This window comes from Nycticebus coucang, chromosome 5 (assembly GCF_027406575.1).
Source record: "Nycticebus coucang isolate mNycCou1 chromosome 5, mNycCou1.pri, whole genome shotgun sequence".
Taxonomy (NCBI): domain Eukaryota; kingdom Metazoa; phylum Chordata; class Mammalia; order Primates; family Lorisidae; genus Nycticebus; species Nycticebus coucang.
In genome coordinates, this window is record NC_069784.1 from 84,634,290 (window position 1) to 84,650,890 (window position 16,601).

Sequence of the window (16,601 nt, forward strand, 5' to 3'; positions counted from 1 at the left end):
CTAATGTTCTTGATTAGCTTTTGAAAATGAGTGCTCTGCAATGCATTTTCTGTTTACCTAAAGTAAACAGAGAATGAATTGTCATTTATTTAGCGATTCAAACACTGCTTTTGAAAATGAAGCTTTATGAGGGATCAAGCTATGTTGTCCCTAAATGTTCTCTTCTTTTCAATGGCATTAAAGCAAAACATTTGCTCCAAACTAAATGAAAACACTCAGAGAGAATGAGGATGCTTAGTTGTTACATTTCGAGGTAGTCTAATTTCTGTTTAGTTTTTTGGCCGAATACAGTACAGCTTTGCCAGGTCTCTGCATTAGGAAATCCCACATGCAGCAGTCTTTGGATTTAGCTCTGATACCAACTGTTCATTAAAAACAGTGTCCAAAGAGCAGAAGAGGAGAGAAAAAAACAGTTCTTAGCCATTCTAGCTAGTCATGTGTTAACAGAGAGACTCCTTCCCCTCTCTACACTCTGCAGTTATAATAGCATTACTCACTCTGGGTGTGTAGTCCTGTGATCAACCAATCCTTAGGCAAATACGCTGCTTATAAATGCAAAATTTTCCCTGAAAATTTAACTTACCTTATATTTTATGTCAGAACTCTTAAACTCCCAGACCTGCTAGCATTACCTGTTCTGGGGAAACCCTTTTGCTCATTTCAGTTTTAATGTTTCTCTTTATTACTATTGTTATCCAGCAGAAGAGCATAGGGGCCATTTATGCTATGTTTTAGTATCAGAATGCTTTGGGGAATAGCTTACTTCTTTTTACAGAAATTGTTAAAAGTAATGTGCTTTTGTTTAATTTTTTTCTATTTATTAGAAAAATGAGCATGCTTGAGTCCTGGTTGTGGTCAGTTTATACTGAAAGAAGTAAAACGTACATGTGAACATCTTTTACAGCTATCTGTAGAGAAAATAGATGTTTCATCATTGCTGTGCTGAAGCGCAATATTGTATTGGTGGGAGTCTTGAGAGATTTGGTACAGTTTTTGTCCTAGTCACTGTTAGAAATGCTTTCTTTCGGTCAGCATATGTTCTTGTGATCGAAGAAATAGGAGAATAAAGACAAAATATGAGCTTATTTCTCCAAGGAGAAATTTTATTTATTTATTTTTTTCAGCTGTGAGAAAAGTGATGTTGTTTGGCTGGTTATGAAGCCTTGAGAAGTTATGCTTCTATATGAAAAAGATTTGTTCATTCATAAGAGAGAAATAGGAAGTCCTTGGAGTTTTCTTAGCGCAGCTTAGAGCAGATTTGTAAAGAATCTGTCAGAGAAGATTGCAAGATTGTCTGCTCCAAAGTGCTTTTTTAGCTTAAGGGTGGTTCTGCCATCTTTTTGCATGGTTTGCTGCAGCAAAAGCAGCAGCCAGTTTAGAAACTATGGGAGCTCCATAGGGGAGAAAACATTGAGGGTGCGGCATGCTTCTGGGCTCCCGGATGATCAGGAGCATGTGGCCAGAAGCCTGGTCCTTGGGGCCACAAGCAGTGACAGAAAGTACCCTGGCCAAGTAGACTGGACATTGCCTTTATTACTGAATCTAGTGTCTTTGCCTGCAGCCTCATCTTCCTCCCCCACCCGCCTCTGCTTCTTGGAAGAGGGAGAACTATTAAGCAACCCAAACAAAAGTAAAATCGATGCCTAGAATACACAAGTATGTGTGATCAGAAGGCACTGACAAAGAAAAGCATTGGCTGATAGAGAAATCTGCTGCGCAACTGTAGATTTCCTGTAGGGTATTGATTTTTCCATTTAAATTCCAAACTGTGATATGTGCCTTCACACTTAATGTACAACACAGATGACTAGATATTTAGCTTGGTGGCCAAGATTCCTTTGTTGGTAGTTGTGTAGCAGTTTCCTTATGCTTTTTATTAATTTTGAAAATGCAAGGCTGTCAAGATGAATGACATTCGATAAAACAAGTACCAATCGAGTATCACGATTCAGTTTGGCCCTACCTACCCTTTCATAGATAGGGGGCACATATACACACTCACACAAGGGTATTTTGCTGGTATTTCTACGCTACCACCAGAAGAAACAATTTTTGATAAAAGAAAATATAGGAAATTTATATTGTATTAGTACTATAGTGACATGGTTTACAAGAGCCCAGCAAAGAGAATATTTAGAGCCAGCCATGGGTTAGCTCTTACCCTCGATTCCAACACCATTGCTGGCCCCTTTATCATTATTGCCTAATTGTTTTGGGACTGGAAGGCTTCTCATTCCCCCTATCAAAGTGCTCATATGGCAGAGGTTGGGCTAAAAGCTAGAGTGAGGAGGACCTTAAACTTGTTATGAGCTTTCGCTTTCTTATCAGCCAGTACTTTCTTTGTTCTTGAAAGCCTACTAAGAGTAAGACCTTGCAGAAATATGGAATAAAATCACTCATTGGAGAGGAAGGACCTATAGCTAAAAAAGGGGGACTATAGAGAGGGCTTTGAGGAGAACTAAAGACTACGGAGCCCACTCCCCAAATTTTCTTAGGACCCGTGCAGAGAACATTCAGGAAGAAAGTAAATAATAATGATTAAATTGAGAATTGTGCTTTGGGACCAATCAAAGAATAGCAGCAACTGATGTAGTATTATTTGGTTGGGAAGAAAACCAGGTTTGGGAAATCTAAAAGGAAAAATAAGAGAAAGGAAAGTGACGGTGTATGGGGGGTTGGGGGAGCGAGCAGCCTGTCTCCCTCTGTTCCAGATTTCTGACTCATCACCTAGACAAAGTCTGACTCCCTGTGGCGTTTCCTCAGGCTATTAGGGGTGAGAGTTTTGCAGGGGAAGAGGAGAGAGCCCACAGCTGGGAGGCTGAATAAAAATAGCATCAGGGAAGAATTCTTTCTGGTCATTTACAATGCCGGGGTAGGGAGAAGATGAAAACTATTTTAATATTGTGGCTTGTGAACAGAGATAATGGGAAGGAGAAATGTTTAGGCTGGTCTTGTGTGGGCTGGTTTGTCTGTCTTATTTCCTTGTGGAGGCAGACAGGTGTATTGTATGAGTTGTATGTAGTCCTTAGGCAATAGAAATGCCCCATGTTGATGCAGTGTTCAAATAACAGATGCTACTGAACATCTTCTATGTACAAGGCATCCTACTAGACAAAACAGGTAGGGATAGGGACACAGAAAAAGACACAGGGCTTTCCCTGGACAGAAATGAGGCTTGCACAATATCATGGTCATCCTGGGGTTGAGGAACCTGTGTCCTTTGGATTTCCAGATCAACCAAAGGAGGTGAGAAAAATTTCATCTTTCTCTGCTGCACCCCTGTTAGTGACAGGATTTGTTATGTAAAATTTGGATGCAGTGAAAAGTTTGCACTTAAAGGACCAGGAAGGCCACTGAGTCATAGGCACAAAGGCTTAAAATTTATTGTTATGTCTCTGACATTACATCCAATCACAGTGGGTCTCTGTTTTACCTCTGGAACCTTTCTGAGCTTCAGATCTTTATCTGTAGAATATACTAATAAAAGACAATGCTCTCAGATAATACTGTAAGGACCAAAACTGATGGCGTATTTAAAGAGCCAGGTACATAGTAAGCATGATAGCATAGTAATACAAGATAGCTGCTGTTATGATGATTCTTCTTGTACTCATGATTGTTATCATTGCACAGTGAGCTATGTCCCAAAAGAGTATTAGCAAAATTCTGGAGTACGAAGGAAGAGGAGATTATTTCCATGTGTGATCACTGAAGACTTAACAAGGGAGGCTACTTTTGATCTAGGCCTTAGCTGGGTTGGATTTTTTTTTTTTATTAAATTATAGCTGTGTACATTAAGTGACCATGGGGTACAATGTGCTGGTTTTATATACAATTTGAAATGTTTTCATCAAACTGGTTAGCATGGCCTTCACGGCATTTTCTTAGTTATTGTGTTAAGACATTTATACTCTACACCTAGTAAATTTCTCATGTACCCTTGTAAGAGGCATCGTAGGTGTGCCTGGGTTGGATTTTGATGATTGGAAATGGCATGTAAGGGAAGGGGGTGTTCCAAGCAGAGGAAAAAGCATGAACAAAGGCGTTGAGGTGGAGAACCTCAGGCCAGGTGCCTGTGCCTGGGTTAGTACTACGTATCTAAGTTGGCCGAGTATAGGGTGTTCAGAGGCTAAGGGGTGAGCAGTCAGGCAGGGCAATTTGCAGGGGTCTTAATAACTGACACCATCCTACTGAGTCTGGAAATTCCTAGTACTTGTATGGATTAAAATATATATATTAATTTCATTTTATATATATATATAATGAAACATTTCTAACATAAACAAAATTAGAGTAGTGAGAGCCACATAATACCATACATTAGCCATTTTTAGGACTTTCTTGCTACTTCCTAGAGATATAAGGAGAACTCTCAAAAGGTGGAACTGCCACATTTCATCAGAAACTCGATAGATGTGATTGACCAAAGACCCTCCCTTTAATGCTTTTGGTCTAGAAAGTCATATTTATGCCCCAGGTCAATATAAATGTGTATAATATTGCTTTGATATTATAGCTGGGCAGCAGAGGCGCTGAAAATTAAAATCACGGTGACACATTTGAACTCCAATCATGTGACATAAAACATCACATGACATGTGCATAGGTAGTATACTGTACACCAGTTTCCTGTTGTAGCCCCCAAAGTATAAAAATGACCCAGAAGAGCCCAGGGACTGGTTGCTGTCTGGAGAGAGTTGGTGTGTGTCACCATTTCCCCCCCACCCATATTCTAGCTCCCTGTAATCTGGGGTTATTCCTGTGTTCCCATAGCTTTCTAAACTGTCTTTTAGAGAAATAGAACTTTCTGGAAATAAGGTAACAACAACCTTAGATTAAGCAAGAGTCAATTTCCATAGAGGTGACACACCTATGCTCTCAGGAAGCTCATCAGACTTTAATACAGGCTGAAGGGATGGATTCCACTTGAGGAGTATTTTACCTGCACCGCCCTCTGTGTTTCCTCTATGCTGTTGTTTAAACTTCTCCACCCGTGTCTGCTGCTTCTCTTCTCACTCTTCTCAGCCTCTAGGCTCCCATTTCTGCCATGGTCTTATGGTTCAGCCTCTTTCTCTTTTCTTGTACAAAGACCCTCTGGACTACAGTGGACCACCTCCCCTCCTCTCCTATCCATGCAAACCCTATTTTAACTCTCTTTGTAGCTCCTTTATTTGGGAGAGAAGCCATCTGGAGGAGGGCAAGAGTTTCCCAGCGTCTGCTCTGATATGTGCATAGGGGCTTTCTTGGGAATAACGTGTCTCGATTTGATCACAGACCCTTGGTCCTCAGCAGGCTTCCTTTTCCAAGGCAGGGGAATCTTTGCCTTTCTAGTTCCAGGTCTTTGCACAGAAAAATCAGGGCAAAATTGTTTAGTTGTTATGCTAGCTTCTCACACAGTACATTGCAGTGGTTCTTGCAGACAGAGAGAGCTATGGAAGACCTTGTGTTCTCCAGGGAGGACATTGTGGCCTAACGGGTAAGAGTGGGAGCCTTAATCTCTACTCTGCAGACATGCCAGTGGTGCAACCTGGGAAAATTTCTTACCTTCCCAAACTCCAATGTCTTTATTGATATAATGAAGATAAATACAGTACCTGCCTACCTCCTATGTTGTTCTGAGGAGTAAATGAGATCATGTATATGGAGCACTTAGTATGCCCGGCATATAGTAAAAGCTCAATAGTCAATCTTATTACTAATAAAATGGAGCTCGAAAGAGGCACCAGCTTCAATAAAATCTTGAGGCACATGCTAGGGGTACCTGTCTTTATTCTCTAAATTGAGTCTTTTTCCATTTGTTTTGGATGAGTCCAAATGTAGGATTTTAATTTACGTAAAAGAACTTGGGAAAAATGGTTGAATATTCATCCACTTGCCTTTTTACGCCTGGGGAACTAGAGATGGCTATTGGTTGCATAGCAAATGTTGCTGACACTCAATCAGTGTCGCTGTGATTATAATTATGATTATTTATTCCAAGGTCCCTTGCTTTCAAGTACATCATAGATTACCTTTTGACCAAATTTTCTAGCAATAGATTGTCTGAAAGTTTTGCATATGCACATTTGCATGCAAGAGCCACAAAATTTCCTTGTGAATAATCAATGAGGGAGAAAAAGTATGTTATGCAGATAATTCTTAGAGCTAAGCTTGTTTTTTTTAAAATATGACTCTCAAGGAATATTCTCTGCATGATCCAAGACCTCTTTGTTCTGCCCAACCATTTAATAGTAAAATTGTTACTCTTAGAAATACGCAACAAAGAATATAAGTGCAAAGCAAAGCAAAGGGGAAAATGTAATTCACACAGGGCCTTATCTGTAGTAGTGAATGGATGTGCCTTTGATTATGTTAAGGAAAGGAAGAGAAAAGAAACCCTCCTTTGTGGGTGTCTCCAATGAGCCAGCACTCTGCTTGGTTTTCATAGAGCCCTCTTTTAGACCCTTTGTTGTCACCATAACTTTGCTAAGTAGATAGTGCTATTTCCATTTTATAGGTGGGAAAATGGAAATGCAGAGATGTTAACTTCCTTGCCCCAGGGGATTAGAGTAGAGCCGGTGAGTAGATTTGAACCACATCTTTCAGACCACAAGCCCAAGACAGTGCTCAGGCCAACACCTGCTGCGGTAATCTCAGGCTAGGGGCCAGGTCTTATATACTTTTTTCATTCCAGAACCAGAGGAGTTCAATCTATGGTTGTGGAATGAAGGAATTAAGAAATTAACTCAGGAGTTCGAGACCATGTTTCTACTAAAATGGAAAAACTAGCCGGATGTTGTGGTGAGTGCCTGTAGTCCCAGTTACTTGGGAGGCTAAAGCAAGAGGATCACTTGAGCCCAAGGGTTTGAGGTTTTTATGAGCTATGATGCCACGGCACTACCCATGGTGACAGAGTGAGATTCTGTACCCCCCACCCCAAAAAAGAAATGAACTCAGAATCACTCTTTCTAGCTTTTTGTCTCTACAAAAAAAAAAAATTCTTTGGTAGAGATCTGAAACCCAAAAGAACATTGGTGGGGAATGTTAGGAAGGGCAATTTATTCAAAAAGTCATGTCAATATTTGAGGATTCCCAGTACATAATAAATTGTGAAGAACAGCCAAGTAGAGTTTTTAATTTGGTAGACTTGGGACATTTACAAAACAGCTGTAGACTATAGAAAATACATTTTTTTCAGTGTGATATAAGCTTTCAAGTGTCTTTTTAAAAAAATCTGACTGCTATAGATTACGTATAAGTGCTCCCTATTTAACAAATGGTGCTGGGTGAACTGGCTGGCAACCTGTAGAAGATTGAAACTGGGCCCACACCTTTCACCATTAACTATGATAGACTCTCACTGGATAAAAGATTTAAACTTAAGACATGAAACTATAAAAATACTTGAAGAAAGTGCAGGGAAAACTCTTGAAGGAATCGGCCTCGGTGAATATTTTATGAGGAGGACTCCCCAGGCAATTGAAGCAGTATCAAAAATACACTACTGGGACCTGATCAAACTAAAAAGCTTCTGCACAGCCAAGAACATAGTGAGTAAAGCAAGCAGACAGCCCTCAGAATGGGAGAAAATATTTGCAGGTTATACCTCCGATAAAGGTCTAATAACCAGAATCCACAGAGAACTCAAACGTGTTAGCAAGAAAAGAACACGTGACCCCATCTCAGGGTGGGCAAGGGACTTGAAGAGAAACTTCTCTAAAGTCAGACGCACGATCTATAAACACACGAAAAAAAGCTCATCATCCTTAATCATCAGAGAAATGCTAATCAAAACTACTTTGAGATATCACCTAACCCCAGTAAGAGTAGCCCACACAACAAAATCCCAAAACCAGAGATGTTGGCATGGATGTGGAGAAAAGGGCACACTTCTACACTGCTGGTGGGAATGCATACTAATACGCTCCTTCCCGAAGGATGTTTGGAGAATACTTAGAGACCCAAAAATAGACCTGCCATTTGATCCTATAATTCCTTTACTAGGTTTATACCCAGAAGACCAAACATCACAATATAACAAAGATATCTGTACCAGAATGTTTATTGCAGCCCAATTCATAATTGCTAAGTCATGGAAGAAGCCCAAGTGCCCATTGACCCACGAATGGACTAGCAAATTGTGGTACATGTATACCATGGAATACTATGCAGTCTTAAAGAAAGATGGAGACTTTACCTCTTTCATGTTTACATGGATGGAGCTGGAACATATTCTTCTTAGCAAAGTTTTTATTGGAAGTTTTAGTGGAAGATTTCAATACTTTTTTATGATTCCTAAGGCCATTTTAAAAAGGCTGTAACTATTTTGATTTGGTAGCATTGCATTCTTCAGAGTGAATTAGTCTACTTCTTTGGAGAGATGTGGCTGTGAAGCAGCATTAAGGATTCAGGAGTCAGTCCCATTCTCCCTCATTGTTTTCATTGCTAGAACTGAACAATCACTTAAATATCAAAGAGAATTCATTTCCAATGGCTTCGAGGAATCTATAGGTTATTTTTCAAGAAAAACCAGGAAATCAGATAAGATATCATTTATCAATATAACCGTGCATAAGTAACCAGCCAGAACTAATACTAATCATATTCAGTCATGTGCTTGGTTTATAGTTAGAAGAACAAGCTAATGAAAGTCTCTTGGGAGAAAAAGGGAAAGAGTATAAAACATATTTGGAGTGAAGAATAATGACAAACATGAGTAATCAGAGAGGCAAGAAATTGGAGATGGGGTTTGGGGGCGGTGGAGGACTGGTGGGAGGGAATTTTTAAAGGGAAGAAGGAAGATGGAAGCCCATGATTAAGGTGCAAATGAACAGGTCCAGGGAAAGAAGAGCCTTTAAATTAACGTATTTCATTGCATTTTTGGCTTAATACATCGTGATTTTTTATGGATTCTAAGATGCATTCCCCCCCCCAACATTTTAACATCTTAGAAATGGGAATCATCATATTGATGACTTGTCATTGTTTGATCAGCAGTGTTGTTTTCCTTGTGGTATTAAAACAATGGCATCTTGGCTCAGCACCTGTAGCTCAGTGGCTAGGGCGCCAGCCACATACACCGGAGCTGGCGGGTTCGAATCCAGCCTGGGCCCGCCAAACAACAATGACAACTACAACCAAAGAATAGCTGGGCTTATAGATGACTTGCTCATTCCTGCAAGTGAAATGTTGAACTGGCTAAGACATACCCTAGATAAGCAGGGTTTAAAAATAATAAATGCTACTTTTGCCTTGTGTTTCCGGAATATTGCTTAATGTTCTACTTTGGATTGTATATCCTTCATGTTTCCCTTAAAAATTTATAAAAGTACATTGGTAGAAGAGTGATGATCTGTCTTTCTTGATCGAATAAGCTGTAGATCTCATTAGGATACAGTATGTTTTTATAAATTAGGATGCTCTGATCCGTCATTGTCATCACCACCACTATCATCTCTTAGAGAGGTTCCCAACTATAGAAGAGACTATATATATATGTATATTTATATACATACATAAATATATATGTATATTTATATATGTATATGTAAATATATACATATATAAATATACATATATATGTTTCCTATACTTTAGAATTTTATAATGCACATTCAGGATATAAAATTGTATGGGTAAAGTTACAGCTGAAACTTAACTGTGGGAAATACTTTGCTTATTTTCTGTGTTCTGATTGCAATATAGTTTGGTTTTTTATGAATGAAAAATTTGAATCTGATTCTGATATTGTAGCAGGATGCGCTATCCACTTCTTTGTGTGAACAAGGAGGAGAAAAAAGTCACATAAACATTTTCAAGTGGCAAATTCTGAGATGGGAATGGAGACAATGTTTAAATATTTAACTTGTGCTGGGATAAGGTCTTCACATGAAAAGTGTCCTGATTAATTTAAGATATGTGAAATATTTTGGGGCCTCCATCATATAAACCATTTAAGTCAGTGGTACTTTTAATTTCCAAATTATCCGATAGATGTGTAAAGACACTTCCAGGGAACTAGACACTGTTTTTGGCTTAGAGAGCTTGAATTTTGAAAACATGAAGCATCAGGCTGGGCGTGATGGTTCACGCCTGTAATCCTAGTACTCTGGGAGGCCAAGGTGGGTGTATTGCCTGAACTCAGGAGTTCAGGACCAGCGTGAGAAAGAGCAAGACCCTGACTCTAAAAAGAGCTGGGCATTGTGGGGGTTGCCTATAGTCCTAGTTACATGGGAGGCTGAGGCAAGAGGATCGCTTGAGCCCAAGAGTTTGAGATTACCTTGAGCTATGATGCCATGGCAATCTACCGAGGGTGACAAAGTGAGACTCTGTCTCAAAAAAAAAAAAAAGAAAGAAAGAATGTATGTAACATCTTTACATATATGCACATATAAAATACAATTCATGTACACGAAGGCAAATTTGTATCTCCTATGTAGAAATACAGATGTGTATATGAAGGAAAATGAAAATAAACTAAAGCATAATATTAAGTGTTTATCACGAAATGTTTATGAGTCTATGGCAGGCGCTCAAACTGCGGCCCGTGGGCCACATGAAGCGGTGTGAATTGTATTTGTTCCCGTTTTGTTTTTTACTTCAAAATAAGATATGTGCAGTGCGCATTGGAATTTGTTCATAGTTTTTTTTTTTTTAAACTATAGTCCGGCCCTCCAACAGTCTGAGGGACAGTGAATTGGTCCCCTGTTTAAAAAGTTTGAGGATACCTGGTCTATGGTATTTAACTTACTTCAAACATTTAAGTAGTATTTTTTTTATATACTAATTTGATGTTTACATATGAATACATAAAAATAAATAACATGAAAAAATCAAGTTGTAATGAAATTTTTACTTTCATTTTTCCTTAGTCTTCATGCATTTTGATTTTTAAACAATGTTCTGTCATCAAATCAGCCAAGTTGAAAATTGAGCTGCGTCAATGGAGGCAACTGGTCTTGGTAATTCAAACCAAAAAGGCCTTTTCTCAAGGGATATATTCTCTCTGATTTGTCTGCTCTGAATAGTTTCTTACGTCTTTAATTTATTCTTTTGTGTACACTACATGAAGACAAGGTCTATAAAGATTAGAAACCTTTAAAAAAAATCTGGATAGACACATCTTGAAAAGTGGAATTAACATGAAAGCAGGTAGTTATGGGGTGTGTTACATGATTTTGAAGATTTTTTGTCTTAAAATTGACTTGCATTTATTGGGTACCTACTGTCTCCCCAGTGTTGTTCTTAAAAGTCATATGTTGCAATGCAGAGTATAAAATGTGGATCTTTCATAGAAGAAATTTACAGGGAAACGGCATTTATATGAACAATGTACTTCCTGTGTATAGTAGCATGCCAGATGGGGTAGAATAGTGATTAGAGAATAGAAATACATATTAAAATATGCATATGTGTCATAAGGAAGTAAAGGTCATTTAATGAGGGAGAAGTGATGGCCTGGAGTCATCAGGATAGGTTCTCAGAGATGAGGCTTGGGCTGGTCCTTGGAGGGTGGGTGGCCAGGGAAAGGGATCTCAGAGAAAGAGGAGGCGTGGGACGATGGTGAGGGAGGGGTGCATCATGCACGTGGGGGCCAGTGGGAGACTGCCTGGGCTGGCATCACTCTGTGAGTGGTGAGAACAGAATTAACTCGGTAGGTTGTGGTCAGATGATGAAAACAATGAGAGACAAGCAGCTAATTGTGCCTTCTCTGTGTTAGGTACCTGAGCCAGGAAATACCATTATGAAAGCGGTGCTTGCACAGGTTAGAGAAGGGGACTGCTGAGATGCTAGGGGATGGTTAGAGCAGCCTAGGTACACTGTGATGAGGACAAAGGCTTCTAACAGCTGGAAAGGCAAGGAAGAGACTCTGCAATGACTGTCCAAAAGTATTAGTCATGAAGTTTTTATGTCCATCTTAACATAAATAACGGGCAAAGATTTCGTCTCAAGACAAATTCTTGTAAATTTAGATTTTGGATAACAGTCCTAATTAAGTTACGAGTTGTATGCAGAAGGAAAAACAAGATCAATGTAGAAGCAAGACATTGAAGTTTAAAAATATTTGTGAGCCAGAATGACTCAGGGGTCAATGTGATTTATACTATAAAAGTATAAAGTAGGAAAAAAAAGTTCTTAAATTTGAGTTATTTAAAGAGGGATGGATACTCTGGTTTCTCTTCAGATTGTATAAATCTTTCGCCTTTTAAAGAGGGATAGAATCTCCATTCACAGGGATAGAATGACTCTTTCCCTCTGAAAGCAGCACAGAGGCCATGTAACATATATACCCTGGACTCAATTCCTGGCCATGTGCATTACTGGCTATGTGGCATTGGGAAGGTCAGTTTCCCCACTTATAAAACAAGAATAATAACTGTGTGTGTCATTTAGGGTTGCTGTGAAAGCTGAACGAGAGACTACATATAATGTATGTGGAATATAATAGGTGTTCAATAAAAAGTAACTAATAAAGGGAAATAAATCCCTCTTTTGTACTCAACTTTCAAGAGAAAAAAGGAAATGCTAATAAAACTCATGTGAGTGGTCAGAATCCATTTTTTAAAAATGAAGACAGACTCTGGTGATACACAGCTTTTGATTATGTGTATTTAGCCTGTTCTTGATGTATGTATGGGACTCTAGACAGAAGAACTGGTATGTATGTAATAAATATATCTAAAGATTCAAGATCTTCATCAAATAAAAAATATCTTATTGAATTGACTAAGGTACAACCTTAGACTCCATATTAGACAATATAGAAAGATTTCTGAGAAAAAAGGATCTCACACAAAAAGGGTTTGCTAGTTAATCCCCCAACTTAAATTTCTTATAATCCTACATTTGCTGATTATTCTAATTATCTGACCACTTAAAATTCCATTTTTCTTTTAGAAATGAGCACAATCACCCACTTTTTTGGGCCATCTTCTTTATTCATATGCTGATAAGTTTCAGAATATGTCAATTAGGCACTTAATTATTGATTTGACAAATCAGTTTTTCTTTGGTCTGGCTTAGCTGCCTAGAATATTATTTGGGACATGTTAAAGTTGTAAAAAATGAAAAACAAAGAAACAAAAAATTCAGAATCTCAGCAAAATGTTGTTTAGTGGACTTGTTAAAACGCAAGAGTATCTCCCTTGATTAGAGCTCTTTTTTGAAATCATTTAGCTGCCCATCCATAGATTATCAAGGTCATATTCAAGATTAAAACGAGTCACGGGAAAATGAGGTGCCTATTACGGCAGGGAAACGTGGGAACAGAAATGAGACCTCATGTCTTTCCTTTGCCCTGGCTTTTGTGTTTTTGAGCCTACCATACCTGTTTGGTCTAATTTAGTTTTAGCTTTAGTTATGCTTTCTAAAATTATAATGTGTGTGGGGATTGGAATTTTTTTTTTTCCGACAGAAATTAGGGTATAGATACATAAAATGCCTCCCTCTCCTCCCGCGGTAGTGGTGAGAGTCACATACCTTCCTGCTCTCGTTGTCCAGTTAGGGCTGTAGTGCGGAGCCTCTTACAGGGCCCAGAAGTGAGTGGCGCCTCCCAGAAGCAGAAGCTCCGGAAGCCCCGCCGTCTTGGGTCCAGCAGACTGGTCTCACTTCATCAGAGTGTTAGCCTGATGAACATGCAGGGATTACTTTCTGGATTGTGAAAATAACCATGCAAAGTCATGTTCACATTTGGAAGTACAAATTAAAAAAAATATGTGGTTTAGTCTACTTTTTTTTTTTTTAATGATCAAAGTTTGTGGGTTTATATTTTAAGTTTTCTATTGCAAGAAAGAAATGACTGGACTATTAAGGATGCTGCTGGTTGGGGGTTGAAGCCTGGGGATAAAGGCTCTGGAATCAGTTTTCCTTCACTGTCAGTTGCCATTATTACCATCTCTTTGGCTTATGCTGGCCAAAACATTACTATTTCTCATCTTCATTGTCTGCATAAATTAAATAGATAACTTTATGCAAGTGCCACACACCATCATGCTTTCCTCAGAATCCACATCATCAATTGTAGTTGGCAAACTTTTATTGAGTACTTACTATGTGCTCATCTTAGACGGGTACAAATGGACTTGAGTTTTTGCAGAATTCTACCCCTAGTTTTTATAAGATCATTGTTCATTTATACATAGTCTGTTGTTAAATTAGATATGTATATAAATCATCTTTGTATACGTAACTAGGTAGGTATATAAATCATCTTGAGCTTTGAGTTAAGTGTTCAAGAAATTCTTACTGTATGAATGAATGAACAGATTCCTACCCGTGTGGCTCTCTATTGGCAAGATTCCACAATCAGCTCAGACTCCAAGGTCTCTCCTGTCTAGGGAGTTGTCAGGAATGTCTGGAATGCGGCAGCTTTGGCTGAGTTGAGTTCCTCTCTGGCACATTTCTGACCTGTCCAGTGTCTTGGATCTAGTAGCTCTCTGTGGGTCCATCCCCAAGTGACAGCACCCCTCATCCTCTCCCCCAACTCTGTCAATAGGTTACCCAAATGAGACTGGGATTGTCTCCAACTTGTACTCAAGTCCCCATGTTCATGTTTGTGTTCCAGTTTAGCTACTACAGAAGGTATCAAATATTGTAATCAAGGCATTAGATTTAAAAATAGGTATTGTCTCACTCTTTTTGGTCTATTTAGATTAAGATTTTAAATAAGAGAATTACTTTGGAGACACTACTACATTCCTGGGGCATAAGTGACATATTCATCTCGCTGGTCTCAGGTGGCAGGCACTGCTTCCAGAATCTTCCCTCATTCTATACCTTTCTCTCTCTCTCTTTTGGATGATTTCCACATAGAATGTCAGTGGATCCAAGATGTAGTTTTCTCTGGAACCCTCATTCTGCTGAATTGGCCCCATAGAATAATCATACTTCTTTTTGAAATGGAGCTATGCAGAGTCTTGAATTTTATTACAGAATTTAATACCAATAATTACTTAAAATTTAATGAATTTCACTACTGACTTAATTGCTTTTGAGTAGCTCCACTTAACTTATTAAAGAGAAGCAAGGACATATTCATTTAATGAGCAGCAGAAGTCTTGCCCTCACATCTGCCTACATTCTCTTTTCAATTAATCAATTATAGTCCGATGGTGTGTAATTACACATTAAGAAAGTTATTGGACATCGCAGCATGCCTGTCCCAGGGGGCTCATGAATACACGCTAATATAACACACCTGGAATGACCTGCTCAGCTCCTCAAATTATACTCATTTCTCTCTCTTTGCTAAATTAAGATGAGAGCAATTACCATTAACTTTTTGAGTCATATCTAGTCAATGTGATGTGGAGAAAGTAAGTGGAAAAGAAAGACTGAAAGAAAAATAAAAATGGGAGGAAAAGGCTTTATCTGCAATTTTAAGTAATCTGCCTTTTGAAATTAGCTTTCTGAGACACAGTTCTTACTGGAGAGCTATTGCAGTGTTTCAGAGGAGCAGGGCTTGTCCATCTGAGCTGTGTCTACTGAATCATACCAAATAGTTGAGAAAATCAGGCCAGCTTTATTTGAACTCAAATAGTGACTTGCTTCTCAGCTTCCTTCAATCTCCTGATGAGAGAAATAGGAAAACAGGAAAACCTTTTGAAATCACATTGAGGCAAATTTGCTTGGCTTGTTTCGAATCAAACCAAAGTCTGGAACTGATCCCCACGCAGGAGCGCTAAGCCTCTGCATAGCAACTAAGCTGCGTTAAGAAAAAAAGAGGGGGAAAGAAAGAGGGATCCACTATAAATGCAACACAAACAAAGAGCAAATTTTGCTTCATTAATGGCCTAAAGGCTCTGGTTATGTGAAGGGGTCTATTCCAGTTATGTCCTGATTTATGCTAAACCAGTAAAACCCAACAAGAACCTCTTAATCCAAATTACATAGTCAGAGACATTCTAAATGTCTAAACCAACCAAGCGATTTTAAGCAAAATGCCCTGTTAAAATAAGCTTTGATGTCTGCACAACTCAGACTCAAGCAGCAATCTGTTGACATTTTCAGCAAATGCTAACTTAGTTTGATACAGAGGCAGCAGTGGCTTCTTCACAGTATTCTTCTGGGTAAAGTGTTTCTTCTCCCTCCACCAAAAATACCCTGCTTCCATTATTGGTTTACTTAGGTTATGACAAGGTCAAATCTGCTGTGATTAGTGGCTGTCCATCAGAATAGAAAGAGGGATACATTGATACTCAGCTAGCTGATGCTCATGAACATGAAAATGAATGTGGTAAGCCTTCTTGGTGGAGAAGGATTTGCTTTGTTGATGTTTTAAACCAGGCGTCCTCAAACTGCGGCCCGCGGGCCACATGAAGCCGTGTGAATTGTATTTGTTCCCATTTTGTTTTTTACTTCAAAATAAGGTATGTGCAGTGTGCATAGGAATTTGTTCAGAGTTATTTTTTTTTAAACTATAGTCTGGCCCTCCAACGGTCTGAGGGACAGTGAATTGGCCCCCTGTTGAAAAAGTTTGAGGACGCCTGATTTAAACTCTACAGCCAATTTTGGGCATTACGTGTGATGTTTTCCCTGCTTACGGCCACTGGCCATGTATACACCACTGCCACTTGGGCAAAGCCTGCCCCTCAGGGTGCCTTCTGGAGGTGCCTGAGACTGCA

General features: G+C 39.0%; 1 protein-coding gene across 2 annotated transcripts in view; it reads left to right on the forward strand.

The window, feature by feature from the left end:
• Positions 1-16,601, forward strand: part of SOBP (sine oculis binding protein homolog) — a 149,249-nt gene that overhangs the window by 98,688 nt on the left and 33,960 nt on the right. The window lies entirely within an intron of this gene.